The sequence below is a fragment of the Pithys albifrons genome, chromosome 3 (genome assembly GCF_047495875.1).
Source record: "Pithys albifrons albifrons isolate INPA30051 chromosome 3, PitAlb_v1, whole genome shotgun sequence".
NCBI classification, from domain to species: Eukaryota; Metazoa; Chordata; class Aves; order Passeriformes; family Thamnophilidae; genus Pithys; species Pithys albifrons.
This window is the reverse complement of record NC_092460.1, coordinates 2,535,229-2,554,734: the sequence shown is the minus strand read 5'-3', so window position 1 is coordinate 2,554,734 and position 19,506 is coordinate 2,535,229. Positions and strand designations below refer to the sequence as shown.

The 19,506-nt window shown below is 49.8% G+C and overlaps 1 protein-coding gene across 2 annotated transcripts in view; it reads left to right on the top strand.

Moving 5' to 3' along the window:
• The first annotated feature begins 4,662 nt into the window (after positions 1-4,662).
• Positions 4,663-19,506, top strand: part of LOC139669667 (contactin-4) — a 338,597-nt gene continuing 323,753 nt past the window's right edge. For both annotated transcript variants that reach the window (XM_071550205.1, XM_071550204.1), the window contains exon 1: positions 4,663-4,810. The gene's annotated coding sequence lies outside the window, so the exon portion shown is untranslated. The remainder of the gene's footprint in view (positions 4,811-19,506) is intronic.

The window sequence follows — 19,506 nt, the reverse complement described above, 5'->3', positions numbered from 1 at the left end:
TAAAAATAATACTGAATTTCCTGATTTGCTCATAAAAAATGTGCTTTATTATCAAATGTGATTAGGAAGTGTGAGCCTTGGGGAATTTTTGTAAAAGTTCAGGCAGAGTTTGGGTACAGAAAGTCCAGTGAAAAACATGGAAGGATTCTGGACTCAGCTGCTCCTTAAGCTGAGCTTTTTAAACTGTGGAAGACTTTCTTTCCCAGCTATAATGTTCTTACTCATGCTCCTTGATTCAGGCAGAACTGCTGTTGTGTTCCAGAGGCTTCATGGACCTGAAGAATTTGGATTTAAAGTAAAGAAATTCAGATTTCTTTAGAAATCTGTGCCTTGAAAGCTGCATTTGTGCCTGGACAGTGAGGCTGTTGAAGCCACACCTGAAGGCTACTTGGTGACATCAGGTCTATAGGTTTAGATCTTTGGTTCCCAACCATTTTTTGGGGGGGGATAAATACCTACATTTTCAAAATACTTCCTTGAAATTGGCAATAACTGGCAGCTTTGGCCAAAGATTGACTCACTTTGGAGCAAACAGGGTCTTAGCACACACTGAATGTGCATCTCTGAAACAAGCACTGCATTATGATGGAAAAACCCTGAGATTTTGCTTCAGTTCCCTCCTCCCACACAGTCCATCAGCCTCCAAGGCCGTTTATCCACCACCTTTCCACAGCACTTCAACCTTGGATAAAAGATTTATTCTCCTACAAATCACCATGTGTGTTGTCACATGTCTTTGGCCTCCAGAATATTTACAGGTCACACCACAAATAATTCTCAACCAGTTGCTGATTACTCTTTTCTCAGTGGACCCCCTTAAAAATTACCCATGTCAGGCATTATCCTAAAGTGAAGCTCACACAATGTGAGGCTGCTGATGGTCAGAAAGGCAGATTTCTCCCAAATTCTGTGTAGCTGTGCTGCTCCCTGTACCACTGAGTTACAAGCAGCCCTGAACCCACAGGAGCCCTCAAAGGACTTTACAAATAGTCACCACCATGGAAAGAGAGCCTTGGTATTTTAATTAAAGGTCAGATAAAACCACAGAGTAAACCTTGGGGGATGCTTTGCAGCAGTCATTTAAAGCAGAGTTGCTTAACAAAGTGATTTAAGGAAACAACCAAATCCAATAGAATAGAACAAAATTCTTCCTTTTCTTCAGCTCTGGGAACATGGGGGATAATTCCACCCAAGACATGTTCAATGAGACTTTCGTGTTTCCAGGTTTTAGTTATAACTGATATCCCCTCCCAGAGCTGAGCAGGATATTTAGGGTGACTTTTAACAGATCTAATGGGCTGCTCTTATCTCTGCAGTCCAATATTTCCTTTTAACTAAACAATGTTACAGCTTCAAGCCTCAACCTGGAAAGGTTTTCTGATTTATTTCTTAAAGTTTAGCCTTTAATCTAAACAAGGTTTGGGGTTACTTAATCACAGAATCACAGACTATTCTGAGTTGGAAGGACCCACAAGGATCATTGAGTCCAACTCTTGAGTCAATGGCCCACACAGGGGATTGAATCCATGACCTTGGCATTGTTACAACCAAGTTTTAATGAACAGAGCTAATCTCAGGGTCATATCTTAAAGCTCAGCTTACAGCTACAGGGTTAAATTCCTCTTTGTCTAAAGCTCTGCATGGTTAAGATCACTGACAAACTGAGGTCCAAGCTAAAATCAAAAAATAATATAAAATACAAAGTTAGTGCAGTTCAGATGAAAAATTAGTAAAGACAATATGGAGAAGGGATAAAATCCTTTTTCTTGAGGTGTCCCTGTATCCAAAGTTACTGTGTCAGTAAAACGTGCCCAAGACTCTGGTGAGATTCACACGAACTGCAGCCCGAGCAGAGGATGCTCTGCCAAGTCTGGGCTGCGAGCGGAGCGCCCAGAAATCACGGGCTGGAGGAGCTTCCCTGGCTCTCTGGGGGCACACAGGACACTGGGGCACACCGGGCACGGCTCAGTGCCAGCTGGATGCTCTGCCAAGTCCGGGCTGCGAGCGGAGCGCCCAGAAATCACGGGCTGGAGGAGCTTCCCTGGCTCTCTGGGGGCACACAGGGCACTGGGGCACACCGGGCACGGCTCAGTGCCAGCTGTACCTCCCGTTTGGCACGATCGTATGACAACCTTGTCGGTGATTGAAAGCAGTTTGTTTTCAGCTAATTAACACGGCGGAGCCGAGCGCCGCAGCGATGCTGTGGCAGGGATAGCGATGCTGTCAATCACAGCCCGGCTGCGCCGCTGCAGCTTCGGAAGGTCGCGCTGCAAGGCTTGATTCAAAGTGTCAGCTTTGCTGTTACAACTGAGCTTAAAAACCCGCCAGGCAGTTTTTCTTGCCAGATTTATGAAGTGTTTTAGACTATTTGTTCAAAGGGATGTGTCTGAATTTTAAACTGGAGGCTTTGATTGCTGACTCTCCTACCTTTGGCCTTATTTGTGGATTCCTTTGGGGGGGGAAAAAAGAAGAGAAAAAGCAGGTGACCTGATTTGCTTGTTGGTTCAGGGGTGAGTGCCAGGGCATGCAGGGGAGGTGGCACAACCACAAGGCTTTGCAGGGAAGGCATGTGTCTGCTCACACCACCGCCGTGCCCTCGCCTTTCACATCCAATTTGCTTTTGGTTGCCACCCAGTCGAGGTGGGTGATGTTTTTCTCTGGATGTTGCATGCTCAGATGGGTTATGAAGATGATGTATTCAACGCATGTTCCCTTTGAAAAATTCGGAAGCATTTCCAGCGTTGATTTCCCTCAAGAGTTATTACACCCCACGCAGATTGGCAGCGCCGTGCCACGGTGCCAGGATTTATGAGGTGACCTTGGAGACACAGGCACTCCCAAATTGAAAACACTTGGCTCTCAACTTTGTTTTGGATTGCTGAGCAGGCTTCACTCTTGTATAAATCAGAATGAGATTACACAAATAATACACAACATTTATATAACATTTCATAGCACAAGGGGATTCTTTCATACATGGCTCGAGTGCAACACTCCTGCCTCCTCCAGACTGTGATTCTCTGTTGGGTCCAAGCTTAAACCTACAGTAGGACTCAGGAAAGGCAGCACTGGCCACTCCTACCCTCAGCATGAACAGCTGACTATGCTTAGGGCCACCTTTTTATCACGAAGGTTGATGGTCGTGCAGGTCTTTCCCAACCTTAATGATGTTATGGGATTTTAAGGGAGTTGAGCATTTCTATGGGATTTTAAGGGAGTTGAGCATTCCCAAGGCACTCCAGGCAGTGGCACTTAGAGGCTGCCCAAGACTGGCCCAAAGCTGTTCTGTTATTCCCAGCTCCTGGAGATCCTCCAGTGTGTTTCCACTGTAGTGCTGCCCAAGCCCTTGGATCTGCAGATCCAAGACCTGCAAGGGGCTGAGCTTGGAGTCTCCACTAGGACCTCCACACTCCTGAGTTGCTCTGGCTGCTTCCCAGCCTTTTGCAATCTTTTGGATCCTTTTGGAGCCTTTGGAGTGGGGAACTGCACTAATAAAGAGGCTCTGATAGATGGCAATGAAAGATGGGAGCGAAGGCACATCGAGGGGAACCTGTAAAACAGCAATAAACACGAATCCAACCTGCACTAATGTTAATTGTCATTCAGTTTATATCGATGTGCAGTTTATTAAACCATAAAGCAAGGCAGCAAGCACAGAGAGCAACTCTAGAGATAATTAAACATAATAAGGGTTTCACTTAATCCCTCAAAACCCAGGGGAGGAACAGTTAAGACTGAATACCCTCTTTGCACTGGAAGGCATTTATTTTGCAGAGGCATTTAAGAGTTCTACCCGGGACAGGATTTCGGGACAGGGAGCAGGTAGGTCCCACCCTCACTTCTGAGTACATTCTTTTTTTCTTTTCTTTGTGCTGCTGATTAAGCCTCAACTCATGACTTTGAAAGCAGCTCGTGGCTCTTCATTTGCATTGCGGTAGCAAGTAAAGACTCTGATGAGGGATCCTGTGCAGGGTTTGGGAGCATCCCTGGGCACAGGGGTGCCTCAAGGGCTTGGAAGCGTCCAGAGCTGGTACCCAGGTGTGCTCTGCTCTCCGGCTCCTCATCGCCCTGCACGAGACACTCATTCCTTGGACGAGGAGGAGCAGGAAGGGAATGGAAGCAGAAGGCTCATGCAAAGGGCTGAGCGAGCAGGCGGGTGAGGAGAAAGACTCCTTTAGAAGAGCGAGACAATTACGGCAAATCTGGGATTTAAACCGGAGGGCAACGCGCGGAGAGGGGGAAAAAAGCCCCGAGCGGTAATTTGGGATTCTAAGGTCTCCCGTTAGTGAGATCGGGACTGGGCGAGGATGTAGGCAAAGCGGGGAGCGGACGGGAACGGGCTCGGGGCCGCCCGGGGTGTGGAGGATCCCGCAGGTGCGGGCAGAGCCACACCTGGGCTTCAGGACCACGGACCGCGGCAGGGGATGGGACGCTGCCCGCGGCTTGGGCACCGCGGCGGGGCCGCGCACACCCGCGGGCGGGCACCCAGCGCTGCCCGTGGGCCCGGGGGGCAGCAAGGGGTCAGCGAAGGGGCAGCGAAGGGGCAGCGAAGGGACAGCGAAGGGTTAAACGCGGCCGCGCCGCCGCCGCTCCGCCGCCCGCCCCCCGCGCACGGCGGGGCCGGGGGTGGGGTCTGCGCGGAGCCCGCCCGGCTCCCGCCGCTGCCGCTCAATGCTGCGGCCGCGGGGCTGCGGGAGCTGCGGGAGCTGCGGGAGCACCGCGGGGCTGCGGGAGCCGCGCACGGCCGGCGGGAGCAGCGCCCGCAGCCGCGGAGCCGCGCCGGGCAGCGCAGGTCCCCCCGCCCGCACAGGTAAGCGCGGCTCGGCACCGCACCGCGAGGAGGGAGGCAGGTTTGAAAACGGGGGGGGGAATGGGAAAAGAAGGAATAAATAAGGAAATTAGGAAAAAGGTTGCGGCTCGCGGGAAGGAGAGCGCTGTCGCTCTGCGAGGAGCCGGCGGGGGATGCGGGGCCGGAGGAGATGCGGGGCCGGAGGGGTGCGGTGCCCGCTGTCTCCGGGGCTCCCCGCGGTGCTCCCGCGGCTCTCGGCGGGGTGCGGACCGTGCTCCCAGGCCAGGCGGAGCGGTGTGCGGGGCTGTGTGCGGGACTGTGTGCGGGGCTGTGTGCGGGGTCGGGCAGTGTCCGAGCGGGGATCGGCGCGGTGCCCCCGGGCACGGGCAGCGGCAGCGGCGGGACCGGGAGCATCCCTCCCTCCCTCCCTGTCTTCCTCCCTCCCTGCGCCGTGATGCTCCCGCCAGGCTGGCACAGACGCACGCAGAACTTTTTGCTGGCTCCAGCGGCGTTCCCGGCTGGAGTTGAAGCTCCTTTTGCTTTCCCCAGGCTGATGCTGCTCCCGTGTCGTGAGCAACATACTGCAGCGTGTTGTTTTATTTATCCCAGACAGGAATGACTTGCTCTCTAAACTACAAATTAAAGGATGCTGCTTGCATAACAAGTGGGAATAGTTTGTATCTTACATACTAATTACCCGTCACCTTTTAGGCTAAGCCGAAAAGGGGTTTTTTTTTCGCAACGAGGGTTCGATAAAGCCGCCTGGTGTGTCTTGTAGCCACGTATTCATTTCCACTCGCTGGATTAATGTGGGCAAAGGATGAGGAGCCAGCGCGTTGATGAGCCACCCTGGGGTGCCGGGAAGCAGGAGAAGGGCTGGGGGGGAATCAGTTTTTGTGTTTGTGCTTGTGCATCCTCCCGTTTCCATGGCTCAGCTCAGCACCTGCATCCAGCCGATAAATCATTGAGGTGAGGGCAGGAATTGGTCTATACGGCTCCTCTTCTAATGGTCGTGCTGCTCCGAAGAGCCTTTCCGACAGGGTGCCCAGAACGGTGAGCACATCTGCCCACCCACCCACCCACCGTGGGGCTGGGGATGCTGCCACCCGTGCCAGGGGCATCGTGGCTGTCGGAGCCCCTTTCCTGGTGGCTCTGGGTCCCTGCAGCAGCTCCAGTCCGGATGTGCAGGTGGTGCTCCAGCCCAGGCTCCTGCACTCCGGGGCTGCCCACGATGCTGGTGTGGGGCACCATGGCCAGAGCCAAGCGTGGGCAGCAGGGTAGGGCGGGCTGCACTTGGGGCCAGCCAGGTGGTCCCTCCAGAAGCCTTTTCTGCTGCTTTCCTGGGCAGGACACTGGTTTTTCTTCTTTTCTGGACCCAAGGAGCTGCATTTTTACCCTGCATTTGTAAGTCGCCGAAAACTGCTTAAATGGCTCTCGACTAATCCTTCAAAGTCACCTCCCCTCTTTAATCTAATACCAAAAGGACTTACTTTACATGCCTAATCCCCCTTTTACTTGCTGCACGGCCTCATTTAGAGGTGTGCACACTGCTAATTTTCCCAGAGCAGGCTGCTCCAGACAATGGCTTCCACTGGCACGCAGCAACCTCTCCCTCCTGGGCTGAACTCTGGATAGAGCTGAATCCTCCTGACAACATTTCGCTTGGTTTCAGGAAGCCCCACCAAACTCTGCTTCGTGTGTATTTGTAAATACAACCTCCTGGGAGGCTCCGAGGGTCTCCTGCCACATGTCCCCGTTTTCTGGGTGCAGCACTTGAGTGGTGAGGGCTGGAGAGCAGCAGGGTGTGCCTGCAGGTAGTTGGGAGTGAAATGATGTTAAAAACTCTGGCAAGTTGGACATTCTCCCATGCTTGCTGTGTGCAGTGGAGCTGAGCTCTGTGGAGCCCATCACGATTGTTAAGCCTGTGCCGTTCGGTGACAGAATGTGTGTCAGGATAGAATGGCAGCAGGAGAGCAGGTTACCTGTGCCAGCAGCCTCGTGGCTGAGATGATGCAACCCCTCAAGCCCTTCCTTTCCATGGTTTACCAGTGGTGGCTGGAGCTCCTCAGCCCCTCCTGAGCTCACCAGGGATGTCTGAGGAGGGCAGGGGTGCTCTCAGTGTGGTGAGAGGGGGCGAGGGGCGGCGTGTCCTCTTCCCTGGGCCATGAGGACACCTTTGGATGTGGTGCGGCACAAGTCCTTTTGAGTGGGTGGTCTCTGAGATCTCAGCTATCCATCCCTGGGGTGACCTGATTTGTATTTTCAATGTTAAACCCCCCAGAGCTTGATTCCTGAGGGCTGATTTCTACCCTTGGCTGAGGGGTGTTATTGGAGAGGGAGGAACAGCAGCACTGGCAGAAAACAAACAGCTGGTGAGAGAGCCCACCTTGATTCCCAAACTGGCACCTCCTCATGCATGAAAATGTTTCCTGTTGCTCTCCAGGTCTGGGATTAACTGGGATTAACATTTCTTTGATTTCAAATTCACTCTTGTGTTACCCCATCAGGGACATGCAGAAAACGGGGGTGAGCTCACAGACAACTTCGAGCACAGATGCAAAACTTCAGGATAATTTTGTAGATATTCTGGTGATTTATTACCCTTGGTTTAAGGAGTTGATTTTGCTTGACAGTTCTTTGTAACTTGATTTTTAAAAAAATATCTAAAACTCAGAGGTAAAGGCAAGGCAGAGTGAAGAAAGGATATTAACCATGAGATGGCTCAATTATTGCCTTTTTATTTGCTCTGATGATCTTTCTGAATTATATTTGGTGGGCATGATGGAGGTGGCTGGTCCCCATCAGGGACAGGGGTGGGCAGAGCAGCTCTGGAGCTGTGCAGGCCCTGCCAGAGAAGATGCCACTGCTTAAAAATCCTCTGCTGGGTTTGAAAGTTCATAAATCATCACAGGGCTATTTTTAGGCCTGTTAGATTAGAGCAAGCCTGGGGTTTCTTCCCACTGTGACCTACAATGACCTGATAACATCCCTTTGGAAGCCCTTCCCACGCTGTCTTTGATGCTCTGCTGACCTGCTGTTCAGCCCTGTTGTTCCTCAGAGGATGAGCCTCCCTTTGAAGAGGGTTTGGTGCAACAGTTGGGAATGTTCCTTGCCATGCTGGAAGAGTCTGCATGGCATGTGAGTGATGGGCAGCCCCTGACAGGAGGGCAAGCAGCAGCACAGAGAAGTTCCATGGATCCCACCAAAGCCACCAGTGCCAGCTCCCAGGCCGTGCCAGGCGTGCTGCCAACACTGCACCCTGCACACACCTCCACTGCTCCTGCTGCAGTGGTTACTCAAGTAGAAATAGGAATATCAGGACAGGAGTGAATCATTCTTTTTATTATTGGCAAAGCAAATGCACAGGGATGCCACCCAGCTGATTTAGTGTTTCACTCCAGTGCACAGCTCTGCCCTGTCCCCTCCCATCAGCCACCAAAGCTGGTGACATTAAAACAAAAGCTCTCATGTCTCTCATGCTTGTAATCTCACCATAAAGGAGTTCACATTCATTATGAACCAAGAGAACAGTAATTTTTTTCTGTGCTAAACAGGGGGTTTGCAGTACTGAGTGTGTTGTATTTGGGAAATAACTTCACTCTTTGCTATTCCCCACATACAATCATTTTATCTTCATCTGCAGGACAAAACTCTGCTTCAACACAACACCAAGAAAAAGAAAGATTTGTTGAGTTGCTTTTAATTGCTGGGTTAAATCAATGAAAAATCAAGCCCTCAGAATAGGGTCAAAGTAGGTTGAAAACCATTAATCCTGTGACTGCCATGTGCATAATTCAGTTTTAAGGAGCAAGTTTTGCCTCTGCAAAAGGCATTGGGATTTATTGCTTAGGTACATAATCCCAGCTTGTGGCCTCCAGTGAGGTGAGTGATAAACTCATTGCATTATTCTACTGCAAAAACATGTTTTGGGCACTCAAAAAAATAATTTACAGCCATTTCATTTTTGAAAATACAGGGATTATTTTTTAATTGTGTTAAACAGCTCAAAGGTTCAAAGATGAGGTGCCACCACCTTTGTTTCTGGTACTAACTCTCCCCCAGGCTCCCAGTTGTTCAGCAGTTGATGTTGTTACTGGAAGGTTTTGCTGGAGGTGTCTCCCAGTGGCCAAACATCTTTCCAGTACCCAGCTCTCCTAAGATATGTTATACTTGCTACACATTAGAATTGCCATGTTGGTACCTCAGCACCTTTTCTCCTGCTTGGTGTTCCATCATCATTAACCCTCCTACAAGGGCTTTGCTGGTTCAAACATCAGCTCTTGGGCTTGGCTTTCTCCAGATTTTCAGGACACAAGTTAGTCCTGAGCTGCTTCTAACTCCAGATTGATTTATTCTTCTAGAAGTTCTATCAGTGTAAGAGCTTTGTCAGCCTCAGACAAAATGTGTGTTTATCATTTATTTCTGTAAATATTTAGCCAGTGAAGAGATGTGGTGGTTAAACCCAATCTGCATAAGGCTCAGCAGGTCATTTTAGTCAATTAGGAGACTAAGAGAGGGAATAAATAGCAAACTTGGTGTTTGTAATGGCCAAGCCTGTATTGTGGATGGTAATTTAATCTGGATAATGCTGAACAGCAATAATTTACCTGTGCTTTTTTAACCCATATTCCAGTGTATGGTTTATTCAACTCCTCTTATTCAGACCACAGAATATTATTTGGGAAGACTTAAACAGCATCAAACAATTAATCACTTTTCCATCTCTCCATCTTTTAACAGAATGGTTTGGGTTGGAATGGACCATAAAACTCATCTCATTCCACCTCCTGCCATGGGCAGGGACACTTTCCACCAACCCAGGTTGCTCCAAGTCCTGTCCAGCCTGGCCTTGGACACTTCCAGGGATGGGGCACCATCTGAGCCATGGTCTGTCCTTCTTGTGCCTTTTGGTGTCCCAGGCCCCTCCCTTCTGTGAGCTGACCCTTGGGCTTGGAGAAAGCCCCTCAGATGCCCACCCAGGTGGCTGCCAGGCAGGTTTCCCTTCCTTGGATAGTATTAGTCTCATTTCTGAGCCAGACCCTTCTGATAACTGAGCTGTGGGTTTAAATCAACAATCTTTTATAGGACAGGCTGTGCATTGGTGAGTCAGCAGCAAAATAAACCCCCTGGGTGACTGTCCTGGTGCTGAGCTGCTCTCAGGGGCACCTCAGCCCACCCAGGGCAGCCCTGGGTTCTGACACCATCAAGTGCAAACTCCTTCCTGGGCTGATGTGCTGGACCTTCTCCCCTCAGACCTTTAGTGGAACCCCCAGGATTTGTGTGAGGAACCTGTAGCTGGTGGGCTCCCAATGGTGCACAAATCCATTTCATGTGGTTTTCTTTCTCCCTTATGTTACTTGCTAACTCTGTGCTGGTGTTAATGGTGTGACCCATCAGAGGTTTTGGAAAGGCACACTTGGTGTGAAGCAGAGGAGGGTCCTTCAGGTCCTCCTGCACAAAGCAGAGCATCTTGCATCAAATAAGATATTTTTAATCACTGCTCTCCTGCTCTTGTAAGTCAAAAACTCTCTCCCCTCTTGTCATGAATGAATGAATGAATCTTCTTGTTGTCTCCTAGTCTTTTGAAAATAAAAACAAACATTAAAAAATAAATAAAATTGAACAGCACTCAACTCCCAGCTTTTTAAAAAGAGTTACTTTGCATAAGAGCAGAACATTTGCCTGAGAGGGTTTTAGTCCAAGAATGACTTTTCATATTTAATTGAGCTGTATTGTTCAATTAGGGAGATGTATAATGCCCTCTGTTGTGCATGTATAGCTGGAAGCAGAAATGAATGAAATATGAAGTACAGCAGAAGAGTGATTCAAACAGAGCCGGCTCTTAGCAATGTACAAACAGGATTTCTATCCAGGCCTTGATTCCTGGGACTAAACAGGGTTTGTGTAAACACATCAGGTCATTACCTTTGACTTGCAAATTAGCCTGAATTACAATATTTCTTATTCTGGTCAGAATTCAGGCACGTTTTCTGTTCTCAATCCTATTTATAAACATTCCCAGCTCCTGAGTTAGTGGTCAGGAGTATTTCAGTGTGTTGGGTTTGGCTGGGAATAGGTTGGTTGTGCTCTGAGCCCCCCCTGTTCCCAGCCTCGGGTGTGCTGCTGAGCACCACAGCAGCGTGGCAGGACAGACAGGAGTGACAGCGATCCCACAGGGTGGCAGCACTCAGCCCACAGTGCTGCTCTGCACTGCATCCCACGGGGCATCCCGGAGCATCCCGGAGATCCTGGGGCATCCCGAAGCATCCCGAAGCATCCGAGCATCCTGGAGCATCCTGGAGCATCCCTCCCATCAGAGCATCCCACAGAGCATCCCAGAGCATCCTGGGGCATCCCAAAGCATTCCTCCCATCCGAGCATCCTGGAACATCCTGGTGCATCACTCCCATGGAGCATCCTGGAGCATCCCTCCCATCAGAGCGTCCCAGAGCATGCTGGAGCATCCCTCCCATCAGAGCATCCCACAGAGCATCCCGGAACATCCCAGAGCATTCCTCCCATCAGAGCATTCCACAGAGCATCCCGGAGCATCCCGGAGCATCCTGGAGCATCCCTCCAATCAGAGCATCCCAGGGCATCCTGGAGCATCCCTCCCATCAGAGCATTCCACAGAGCATCCCGGAGCATCCTGGAGCATCCCTCCCATCAGAGCATTCCACAGAGCATCCCGGAGCATCCCGGAGCATCCCTCCAATCAGAGCATCCCAGGGCATCCTGAAGCATCCCTCCCATCAGAGCATCCCACAGAGCATCCTGGAGCATCCCTCCCATCAGAGCATCCCACAGAGCATCCCAGAGCATCCCTCCCACTGGAGCATCCCCCAGCAGGGAGCAGCCCAGCCAGCCCTGAGCAGTGGGCACAGCTGCCCCATGACCTGGCACAGAGGCATTGCCAGCTTGCAGGGGTTTAGCTGGATAGGGAATCATATCCTATAACCCCAGTCATGATTCCTACCATGTGATTTTCTCAGCATTCCTAATTCTGAGGGGTCAGTACTAAAAAACATCATTTTGCTCCTTGGCATGTTCCTGTCTCTGGGGTCAGGATTCTCTGCTGCCCCCAAAGCTGTTTTGCTGCCCAGTGTACCCTCATTTCCCCACTGCTCTTATTCCCAGTGTTATCCATCATTCCTGCACACCCGGATTTAGCAGCACCTCCTCCCACAGTTTGGCTGACAGGTACAATTTTTGTGGCTGTCTCAGCATTACCCTCTCCCTGCCTTTCCCCAGTTCCTTTGGTTTCCACACCAGATGATCCAGAGAGTAAGAGGATTCCTCTGTTGGATCCATCACAGTCTGATTCCTGGACAGAAAGCTCTGATTATTCATGAAGAATGACTTTAAACTTTGCAGGGATCACATTTTGGAGCAGTGAGGGCACATCTTGGGCAGGGCAGCTGCCCTGGGAGGTGCCTGGCACAAGGGGTCACTTGGCTGTGTGCTGTCCTCCTGCTTGGTGACAAACAGCAAGGTTTTCTGGGAATGTCCATGGGAAGGATAGCTTGGTGTTGGTCCAGGCCCTAAACCCACCTGGCAGAAGAGATCCAGGTTTTCATGGGCATCGAGCAGGTGTGTTGCAGGGGGCAGGAATAAGGGCTGTGGGCAAGGGGGGTGGAGGGCACTGAGCATCCTTCCCCCTCTGCCCTCTTGAGATCCCGCCTGGGGCACCACATCAGGCTCTGGGGTCCTCAGCAGAGGAAGGACATGAATCTATTGGAGATTCCAGAGGTGTCCCAGAGATGCTCCAGGGCTGGAACTTCTCTGCCCTGGAGCCAAGCTGGGAGAGCTGGGGGGGCTCACCTGGAGAGGAGAAGGCTCCAGGGACACCTGAGAGCCCCTGGCAGGGCCTGAAGGGGCTCCAGGAGAGCTGGAGAGGGACTTGGGACAAGGGATGGAGAGACAGGACAAGGGGAATGGCTTCCTACTGAATAGAAGGCAGGGTTAGATTGAAAGATATTCCAAATTTATTGGGAAGGAATCCACCTCTGTGAGGGTGGTGAGCCCTGGCACAGGCTGGGCAGAGAAGCTGTGGCTGCCCCATCCCTGGGAGTGTCCAAGGCCAGGTTGGACAGGGCTTGGAGCACCCTGGGCTGGTGGGAGGTGTCCCTGCCCATAGCAGGGCGTTGAATTGAAAGGTTCCTTCCAGCCCAAACCATTCCAGGGTTCTCTGATGATCTCTGCTGCCACAGCAACATTTTCACACTGTTTACAGGAAATATTAAGTGACCATATCCCACTTTGTTTTACCAGGGAGGCAGAAATGGAGAAAGGGCAACACTAAGCCCAAGTTGGGTTGCTCCTGGGGAGGATCAGTGATGTGCTGGTTTGAGCCAAAGGATTCTTTGAGTGAATTCAGTGTTTAATGGGTGTCTTCCAACTGCAGATTCAGGGGAAAACCAGTAGTGAAATACATCTGGGAGGGACGAGCACAGAACATGGATTGACTCGATATTTTCTCTAGTCAAGTGGAAAAAGGAAAGCCTCATATGAGAAAGCTGGAAAGGTCAAACTAATTTGTACCTGTGTGATAATGGGTAATACCTCCACTGCTTATGAAGCCTGCAAAGTCTTTCTGGTGCAAACCACTGTGATCCATCTGATGGTGATTTGGACAAATTAAAAATGAAGTAGCAGTTGTTCCACCCTCTTGGTGCCTTAATGTGTTTTGGTTGAGGATCCCTTTGAGCAGTTGCGTGTTCTTTATGAATTAGCTGAGGTGGAATTTGCTCAGCTCTCCTGACTGCACCGTGCTGTGGCTGAAGGAAAGAGGTCATTTTCAACAATAAGATTAATGGGGAGGTTGGGAAGAGGAAGACTGAGAACCTGCCGGTGTCTTGCTGCTTAAGCATTCTGGCTGTGTGCCCCTGTTGCTTTATTTTGCTGCAGCCTTTTCTGTTTATTTACAAGGGTAAGTGGGAACTTTCTATGCATGTCCAGCTACTGCCATTAAAGCAGGAATTGGTGAGCTCCTCATGCCCCGCACTGCCTTCTGCTGCCTCATTTATTCAGCTGGATTTGCAGCTCCTTTTAGTAGCCCCTGAAAGTTGGGTGAATTTTCCTGGGATTCTGATTCCTTTCCAAGGAGTGACAATGTTACCAAACTGCCTAATTTTCCATGAAACAATAGGGAACTGTCTGTGGAGTCCCTCCTGCCTCGTGTGCAGCAAGAAGTGTGGGCACCAGAGGAATTCATTTGCCAGGCTTATCGCTGCGACATTTAATATCTGGAATGATTTAGGATATCAAATTCTGGAGTTTGGGGGCTGAATGTAGCTGCATTCGTCATTGTTGCAGAACCTTGACAGTGAACAAAAGGTGCTGCAGGGAACTATAACTCACACAGCAAATTAATGGGTTCCTGGCTTCGCTTGCTCAGCTAAATGGAGTGTGGGAATGGTGTGGTCTCACTGGCCAAGGGCTTCCCACTGGTGGGGCTGAGCAATGGGATGGATGGATGGAGGGATGGAGGGATGGATGGAGTGATGGATGGAGGGAGGGATGGAGGGAGGGATGGAGGGAGGGATGGAGGGATGGAGGGAGGGATGGAGGGATGGAGGGAGGGATGGAGGGATGGAGGGATGGAGGGATGGATGGAGGGATGTAGGGAGGGATGAATGGAGGGATGGATGGATGATGAAGGTGTAGCCCTCCTGCCAGCTGGCTGGGACTGGTGTTTCCACTTTGGATACTTCACTAGGAATGACTTGAAAGAGGGAAGAAAAGCCTTTCATGCTGTTTGCTCTCGTGGGAGTGTGTGCCATTAACAGAATTTGTTTAGTGGGAATCCACAGGAAAAAATGTTGATTCAAAAGGTTTCATATCCTCCAAATTTTCTATCACACTGTGACAGAAAACTTAAACCTGTGAGCTTGATATGTCCAGTAACATTTACAGGCCATGTAACCCCACTACAAATATTTGCCCCTGGAAAGAATGAGGAGATATTTGATCACCTCCAAATTAACAGGATGCCCAAAGCAGTGGTGGAAGAACCATCCCCAGAGGGATTTCAAAGACATGTGGATGTGGCATTGGGGATGTATTTTAGTGGTGGCCTTGGCTGTGCTGGGGTAACAGTTGGACTCAAAGACCTCAGAAGGCTTTTCCAGCCTTGATTCCCTGATGGGTCCTCCCATCTGCTCTGGGCTGACAACACTTTGTCCACAGACTGCTCTGAATCCCATGCAGGCTGTTGCAAGCCAGAAATCTCTCTTGGATCCTCAGAAATACTCCTATTTTAGATCAGTGCCTGCAGGAGAGCTGCAGCCCCACATCTTCCTGGCCCTGATTTTGCTCTTACCCTTTGTTCCAATTCTGCCTCCCTTACTGACACGTGATCCCAGTTCCTGAGAAGGTCCCAGATCTCTCTGAGTTGTAGGGCATAGCTGAGATGAGGAGAGATGATGCTCTAAGGTGTGTGTTTTTTAGGATTTCTAGAAAGGTCACCTTGTTTGTAACCCTCAGCAGCTCCTGGAACTTGGATCTGAACTGGAGCTGTTGAGCACTTCATCTTGCAGAGCTGATTTGGTAATTGGCTTAATCACCCTCAAGGGCTTGCAAGTTAAACATGAGCAACACCTGAGGAAGCAAATAGCTGGAAAGGGATGGATGGTGGTGGTTTAGGTGTGAGCTGGAATGTCCTACTCCAGAAGACAAAACATCATGATGAATTCAGTCCATTCAGAAGCAAAATGTGCTCCAGGAGGTGAATGTTTGAAGCTGTGTGATTTCAGGTACCAAAATGGTCCTGTCCCAAAGTATTTTGGGATCACATCATGGCCCAGAGTTGTGCTTAACAGCACAGATCAGGTCTTTGGTTTTTGTGTTCAGCTGGAAGGGTTGGTTTTTTGGTGAAGGTGTTTTTTGTTTTGTTTTTGTTTCAATCTTGATTGTTCCCTCTGAAGAACAAGCTTCAAGGTCAGTCAATGTTTTTCCAGTCTAAGTGCAAAGTCCAGCTGTACCACATGGTTGGAGCATCTCATCTGCTTTTCTATTTCAGTTTTCAGGACCACTGAGATGAGAAACTTGACAGCATGTGGCAGAAGATGCCAATAATAGCTCAATAATACCTTCTCCTGGTTAGTTCAATCCTGTGTCAGTGGGAGCTTCCAGTGGGGCTGAATAACCCACCGTGGCCACCTCGGTCCTTAGAGCAGATGGAGGGATGAATCCCAGCTCCTGTGCAGACACTGGATGGAGGGGCCCACCCTGCCACTGCCACCAGGAAGGGACAGGAGTGCTGTGTGTGTGTTGCTGTTGGTTTAATGACTCTGGATTTGCTCTGTGGTGCCTCTGTCCCCTCCAGAGATGTCTGTGCTGAGCATGAGCAGAGGAGATGGAAGGAGCTCCAAGAGCCAGGGACAGCTGCAGGCTTGGCCAGCTCTGCTCTGGGAGAGGGAAGGCACAGCAGACACAGAGCATGGGCCATGGCACTTACAGAGCATGGGCCGTGGCACAGCACCTTCAAAAGGCCAGGGGAAAAGAATCTGCCCTTTGATTCTTCCTTTCTCCTCTCCTCAGGCTCTGCTGTCACTTTGTGCTTTGGTGGCTCCAGCAATGTCACTCCTGCAATTAGCAGTGGGAATGGTGTCCCAAAGACTGAGATGTGGAGGTTTCTCCATCAGCACAGTCTAAGGAAGACTTGCCATCACTAATGTGGCTCTGCTGCCAGAGAATGTCTCTTGCTTCAGCAGAAGGGGGTTGGCTGGACAGTCCCATTTCTCCTCCATCCCCAGGACCTTCCTCCTGGACACTGAGGAGGTGCAGAGGAAGATGGTCAAGACATCTCACAAAGGTGCTTCTGTTGTCCAGGAGGAAGATCCATCAAACCCTCTTCTTAAGCTGGCCTTGGAGTGGTCTCCAGATGGAAACCAGCCCCATGACCAAGCCCTTGGCTGTTCCATTCCCATCTTGTTCCTTTAAAATGCCAGGAAGTTCTGAGGTTTGGGCTGTAAATATGGAATTTTGTGCACCAACCAATGCTTCCAATCACTGCCACTTTCTCCTGAGCCAGCAGGACTGCTCTGATAGCCTGGTTGCTATCAGCAAACATGGTATCTCAGAACCATTTCATTATTATGATTATTATTGTATTTTAGAGCCATTACCTAAAATATGGAACCACTGCCCCTAGAAAAGTGGATTATCCTTTCCTAGATGGCTAATTTTATTTCCCTCAAGAAAATTTGATTCATATTTCTCAAACATTGCCACTAAACAGCTTTCTAAGCAGAGTTGCAGTGCAAGACCAAATTAAATTCGTGTAGGGAGAAGGGAAATACTGTTGTTGCAAGTGTCCAAAGGGGTTGGAATGAAAATAATCTTATAGATCAAACTTAAATTGAGTTCAGATATTACAGAGATAGCTCAGCTACCTGGAAAATCCCATCTGTCAAAAATAGACTTCAGGGTCACATTTTAAAATGGCATTTCTAGTGCTGGACCATCAGGCAGAGCTGGGTATCATCCCTGAGGTTACAGCTCTGGCAGAGCACTCTGGGCTGTGTGGATCTGCTCAAGAAAAACAAAAGAATTCAAAAAAAAAGATGGGGGGGGAACCCTCTTTGAGGATTTCTAAAATCCTTCACGAATTGCACCAGCCTGAAATGGCAGAAACTGCCTTGTCTTGGTGACTTTGGAACGAGGCTCTGAAAATTTAGGCCAGACTATGGTTGAGCCAAACATCCCCCCGAGGAAACACCTTGTGAAGTTCTGCACTTTGAAGTAGCTGCAGTTTGAATCAAACCCGAGAGCTTATTTGACCCTTTTCTCTGCAGTCTCTGAACAGACCTGAAAATTCAGGTCTTTAATTATCTTTGTGGAATTCTCCTGAGCTGGTTGTGAGCTCTTGGGTTGCAGGTGGAGAACTGGGGTGCCCATGCCAAGCTGGGCAGAGACACACAGATATTTTGCCACCTGAATTTTGAGTAAATTCTTTAATTTTTAGAATACTGAGCTACTGAAATAAGTTTATGGCAGAGGAGGAATTTTAACACTGAGTTCTTTTCCTGTCCCTCATGGATTGCATCATAACTCTGTAATGCTTGAAACAGATTTAATTATTTTTGCACCTGTGCTTTTGCTTTAGATCAGTCCCCCCCAGCTCTTGGGATTCAGGGTCTCACTGAACACTTGCTTTAAAACTACCACTATGGGAGACTGAAAGTATATTTTTTTTCAAATGCAATCAAATATGATTTAACTGTCTACAACATTGTGAATAGACCTGAGCATTCACAGAGAAATACTTGACAATATCCCCACTAACATAATGTCATCCATTAGCATTGTGTAAAATATAAAATATCATGCAATATTCAAATCCAGCTGCAGTGAATCCTCTACAACTTTACTGGCAGAGACTAAATTTAGTAACTAATTAAATTCCATGGAACAGAAGAATGCATTTCTCCCCTGCAATCCACTTCTTGTAAGGACAAAGGTTTGGTGTCTTAGCTATAATTCTATTTTTATATCATCGAGGATACTTGTATATATTTAATTATATACCTGTGTTTCTTGAATTTGTGTCTATTTTTCAGCATCTCATAGAATCACGGAATCATAGAATGGATTGGGTTGGAAAAGACCTCCAAGATCATCAAGTCCAACCCTTGGTCCAACTCCAGTCCCTTTACCAGATCATGGCACTCAGTGCCACGGCCAAGCTCAGCTGAAAAACCTCCAGGGATGGTGAATCCACCCCCTCTCTGGGCAGCCCATTCCAATCCCTGAGCACTCTCTCTGCAAAGAATTTTTTTCTGATCTCCAACTTCAATTTCCCCTGGCAGAGCTTGAGCCCATCGTGCCCCCTTGTCCTATTGCTGAGTGCCTGGGAGAAGAGACCAACCCCCACCTGGCCAGAACTTCCCTTCAGGCAGTTCCAGACAGTGCTGAGGTCACCTCTGAGCCTCCTCTTCTCCAGGCTGAACACCCCCAGCTCCCTCAGCCTCTCCCCACAGCACTTGTGCTCCAGTCCCTTCTCCAGCCTCGTTGCTCTTCTCTGGCCCCGCTCCAGCCCCTCAATCTCTTGCCTCAACTGAGGGGCCCAGAACTGAACACAACACTCAAGGTGTGGCCTCCCCAAGGCAGAGTCCAGGGGAAGGGTCACTGCCCTGGGCCTGCTGGCCACGCTAGTTTGGATCCAGGCCAGGATCCCCTTGGCCTTCTTGGCCACCTGGGCACACTGGTGGCTCCTGTTGAGCTCCCTGTCCCTCAGTCCCCCCAGGTCCCTCTGCCTGGCTGCTCTCCAGCCACTCTGTGCCCAGCCTGGAGCGCTGCAGGGGTTGGGGTGGCCAAAGGGCAGGACCTGCACTTGGCCTTGTTGAACTTCATCCCATTGGAATCAGCCCATCTCTGCTGAAAAGGTCCCAGGGAGGTGCAGCAGAATGTGAGCCAGGGGTGAGGCTCAGCCACCCTGGGCTCTGGCCATGAGCTTGGGGGACACCACCACCCCTCCCTCAGCAGGAATTTAATAGCATTCCTTTTTCTTTTTTTTTTCCCCTACAAAAGAATGTAGACAAAAAAAGGGTTATAGAGTGACAGGACAAGGGGACTGGGAAGTTATCCCACTTCTGGCCCCCAGTGTCCAGCTCTGAGCCCTCTGGGAGGAGGTGGAACCCAGGGCACTGCTGTGGTGACAGGGACCATGACCTCATGGCACAGGTCTGTGTGCTCAGAGCATCTTCATCCACTGC